General features: G+C 31.0%; 1 non-coding gene across 1 annotated transcript; it reads right to left on the bottom strand.

Moving 5' to 3' along the window:
• Nucleotides 1–467: 467 nt before the first annotated feature.
• Nucleotides 468–540, bottom strand: TRNAF-AAA (transfer RNA phenylalanine (anticodon AAA)). Its single transcript has one exon. It is a non-coding gene; the product is annotated as a tRNA-Phe (tRNA).
• Between the last annotated feature and the right edge of the window lie 4,367 nt (nt 541–4,907).

Genomic DNA, 4,907 nt, shown 5'->3' with positions numbered 1-4,907 from the left:
TAAACACCACTAGTTTCGAGAACTACGGATGTTCTCATCAACAGAGTATTGCATCTTCACCTGTTGATGAGGACATGTATAGTTTGCGAAACTGGTCGTGTTTACATTAATAAACTCAAAAGTGGTCTCATACGAGTGTTTTATTTTTATATTTAAACCACAATGATAAATCGGATTGTTACCCATTGTGATAAATAATAATTCACGTCACGTATTGAATGATAATTTGTATTACTACCAATGGTAATGAATGATAATTGATGGTAATGAATGATAATATTGCTAGCTATATAAGTAAATACAAAAACAAATATTGCTTGGTGAATAGAATACCAAATCCAACAAAAAAAATAGACTTGAAGGTTTTTTTTTTAAATTTACTATAGACACTAAGTTCAATCTGACGATGCAAAACAGCAAAATCATTACAATAATATTAATTCGTTCTAAAGCTAGAAAAAAATAATTGCCTGCTCCAGGATTTGAACCTGGGTCCTTCTGACGTTTGATCAGACGCTCTATCCGCTGAGCTAAACAGCCTAGTTTGTAATGAAATCGTAAAAAAATTGAGTTCAGATTGAGTATAATCAGATGGCAGATATTGCAAGAATGAGTAGCCGGAGAGCGACACTTCTACTTTTGGTGACACCTCGTATCATTGACGCATTTATGATTGATGTGTTTTTTGGTTTGAAAAAAGTCATAATGGTAATGAATGATAATTCATATCACTACCGATGGTTATGAATGATAAGTCACATTACCAATCGGTTTTTTTTAAACAAAAAGGTCCCGAAACTTACTTCATGTCAAGCTTTTTACTTTTAACAAATTACTTCATTTTAATACCATATTTTATCATTTTGATGAATAATATAGATACAAATTGTAATTACGTAGGCGCAAACATTGTTTCGTCTAGTTGATTTCGAAAAAATATATATATATTTATCCGTGAAAAAAGGTGCCGGAACGCTGTTCTACCGTGTAACATGGAAGAAAAAGCCCCGGTTATGAATGATAATTCATATTACCAATGGTTGTGAATGATAACTCATATTACTACCAATGGTACTGAATGATTTTTTATTTGAACGGTTTCAATAGTAATAAACTAACATTTAATAGGACCGATAAAATAGCCCATAAAGCGAAATGAAAAAAATAGGCATCACATAGAGTTATGTTTATTTTTAAAAAAATACTTTCGCTAGCAGAAAAAGTGTGAATGATAAGAGAAATGACAAAAAAGAAGAAGGCTTGCTCTCACCAGAGTAAATGAGTTTTCTTAGGTGTTCTTAGATGATTCTGCAATGACTTATAGCTAGCTGAATTTTTCAATACATAAAATTTGATGTTATAATGACACACGTTTTTCATATGCTTAACCCAAGATAACTAAATTATATTTTTAGATAACATAGTAACTAAACATTCGTCAGGCGGACTACCCAATTAAAAACGTGAAAATTATCTAAAGTAATTATTAAAAATAGTAACTGGTTCCATGACACTTCTCTTCTTCTACTTCTAACCCTTGTCCGCACCCAATGGTGCATAGGGCACTGCATCGTAGCGACGCAGTGTTAACTTGATCGTTAATTGCATGAAGGCAAGGTGATCAGCGATGCGCTTCTTGTACCAGTCCAGGGTGATATTGAATAAATATGAGAGTGAAAATTGGCCATATTTATTTTGACCCCCCTGGGAATCGATCCCGGGACCTCCAGCACGGTGGGCACTGCGCTACAGAGGTGGACAAACATGACACTTAAGTTTGGTTTATTAGGAATGAATGTAAGAGACATTTAACAATAAATCAGTATTCCGTAAACAAAGCCTGGCGGGCGCGGGGTGCAGGGAAGCAAGTGCACTTGACTTGCACCCAGAAGGGCGTCGTCGCGTGGACTAATGTTTAGTTATCTAGGGTTAATGAATGCTTATTTTTAAAGTATCTTTTTATTGCTCGAATTTAAATTATTGAAATAATATTTAAAATATAAAAACGACATATACTACAGTTTAAAAATTTAAGATTTTTCTCTTGCAAGATCGCACTAGTCTTTTGATAAAAACGGTAATTGTAAAAATTACTTTTTTGTTATATTGTTATAATCTGAATCGTTATAATCTTAATCGTGTGAATTTGATCAATTGAAAAACTGGAACAATTTTTTATTCAAAAATATATATCATAGTCATACAGGAGAGAGTGACCAGGTGCATTTTTTACAAAAACGTGATCATTGACTATTTGATATCTTACTAGCTTAATATTGCCCTGAAAAAAATCCCAAAGCCATTTTAAACTTGGATGTATAATATATTGACTTGTTAAAAATGACTGCATTGATGTTTACTTTTTTGCCGAGCAAAAGTGACTTAAATGGCCCTCCTGAACATTTTACCTTTTGTTAGTTGGTCACTTTCTCCTGTACGACTACAATATATTAAAGATAGATAAAGAAATGTTTTGGCAATTTAAACGAGAAAAATATAATTAAAAACTAAATTTAAAAAATATCCACATGATGTCAGAAGTGTCCAGTTTAGTTTTAAAAATTATTTGCCAAAATTTAATAAAAAAAATACCTAGTTGAAGATATGCACGAAATAGCTTTCGAGTATTTTACAAATATTAAAAAATATACATATTTCAAGCAAGTTTAGAGACAGGTTGATTTTATATTTTGATATTATTTTTTGACATCTCATCAAAGATGAAGAAGAATATGGAAGTCTGGGCATTTACGGGGCTGACAACCGTCTTAGGCAGGTTTAAGTGATCACTTTGCACACGTGTAACATTCACCAATTCTACCCATTATTGACAACCACACTACTCAATTTCTTAGAAGTTCTTTATATATGAACCAATTTAGAAACCTTGTTCTTGAATCACTAGAACTTCACTAGAGACATCTATTGGTGAGATGTAAAGAAGCTTTTTTTAGTAAGCAGAAAGTCTTATATTAGTATGTGAGGTCCGAATCCTGGATTACAATCACACACATGAGAAACGCCAGAAAACACCATTTTCATTTTTATTATTTAAGCTTATATTTTGATTTTATTTTTAAATTTTGCTTGGTAAAATACCACTTTATCTTAAAATCTATTGTGACACATGTTACGATGCATTTGGCTTCATTGTCATTTTTAAAAAAAAGTGGAATTTACCACATAAAATTTCAATTAAAAACGCATAGATTCAAAGCGACTGCCTACTCCATGAATAAAATGATTGTATCTTTCCTGGAAAATCATATTCCTAGATGGTGAAATTCTTTTTCTAACCCTTTTTCCTACCCAATGGTGCATAGGGCACCGCATCACACCGATGCAGTGTCGTCTTGAACGTCAATAAAGTGAAGACCAGTCCAGAATGATATAAAATAAATGAGAGCATTAAAAATCACTTGTGTTTATTTTGATTCCCCCAGAAATCGAATTCAAGACCTCCAGCACAGTGACCAAGCGCGCAAACCACTAGACGAGGTTACGGAACTGCACAAGTAAAACAAAATGCAGTGCCCGATGCACCATTAGATATGTATTTTAATAAAATTAACAAATAAATAATCAGATATGAAAGTCCTATATATTTTATCAAAATAATCGAATGACTGATTAGGATATATTGATGTCAATAGTAACAAATGATAATTCATATTACTATCGATGGTAATGAATGATAAATCATATTACTACCAATGGTAATGAATGATAATTCATATAACTTCCAATTACAAAATAAATTATATATATAACTAATAACAGTCATACTGGATATGTGATGCAAAAATTACAAACAGAAAATATACAGATTTTTTTTAATACATATTATTTTATATATATTTTTTTGTATTTTTTATCTTTTTTACTTAATTATGTAAAATTATAATAAAGTTTTTTTTCTCTGTATAGCTGTTATTGGAGAAAGTCCAAAGAGGAAAATACCTACCTATTCAATACAATTTCACTCGGAAGGAAATGTCTTGTGTTGATATGATTTTTTTTTAATATATTTTACATATGTATCGGCAAGCACTTTAACGATTAGGATTACACTGCACTCGCGCGACAGTGCCTTATGGACCACACGTCGGAACATAGAATCACCGGGTATTAATAAAACGGGAAAATATTGCTCAAACGATGATATGTACTTAGAATTATTATTTTGGAAGAGTATTTTATACATTTAAAAAATAATATCTTAAATTTAGTACATTACTAGAGAAACCTAAATTTTGATAAAAAGAGAGGAAGAAAAAAGTTGTGTGATTGATGATTTTTGCTGCGTGAAATGTGATGAAATGAATTATGTATTCATATTACCGGTAATGAGTGGTAAATCATATTACTTTCAATGTTCATGAATGGTAATTCGTATTACTTCCAATGGTGTTGATTGATAATTCCTATTACTTCCAATGGTGATGAATGATAATTCATATTATTTCCAACGGTCATGAATGGTAATTTGTATTACTGCCAATGGTGATGAATGATAGTTCATATTACCAATGGTTATGAATGATAATATATATTACCAATGGTCATGAGTGATAATTCTTATTACTACCAATGGTAGTGAATGATATTTTAAAACAGTAGTGATAGTAATAAACTAATATTAAAGGGACCAATGAAATAACCCATAAAGGGAAATAAAAAAAAAAAACAGGCAGCATATACAGATTTGTTTTTTTGTTTGTTAATATAAATAGCTGCTATCTGCTAGTAATGGTACTCAACGATTAAAAAAAAAAGTAATAAACGTAGAGATTAAAATATGTATAAAAGAAGTGAAGAGATGAACGCCGTTCATTTTGAAAAATGTAATGTGATCCAAAATGATGCCAAAAATTTAAATATAGTTATTGTCAAGTAAGACCAAAAAA

The sequence above is a fragment of the Brachycentrus maculatus genome, unplaced genomic scaffold (assembly GCF_059751285.1).
Source record: "Brachycentrus maculatus isolate JH-2025_06_01 unplaced genomic scaffold, ASM5975128v1 h1tg000253l, whole genome shotgun sequence".
Classification (NCBI taxonomy): domain Eukaryota; kingdom Metazoa; phylum Arthropoda; class Insecta; order Trichoptera; family Brachycentridae; genus Brachycentrus; species Brachycentrus maculatus.
Note: the sequence above shows the minus strand (reverse complement) of the source record. Positions and strands in the feature narration are given on the sequence as shown.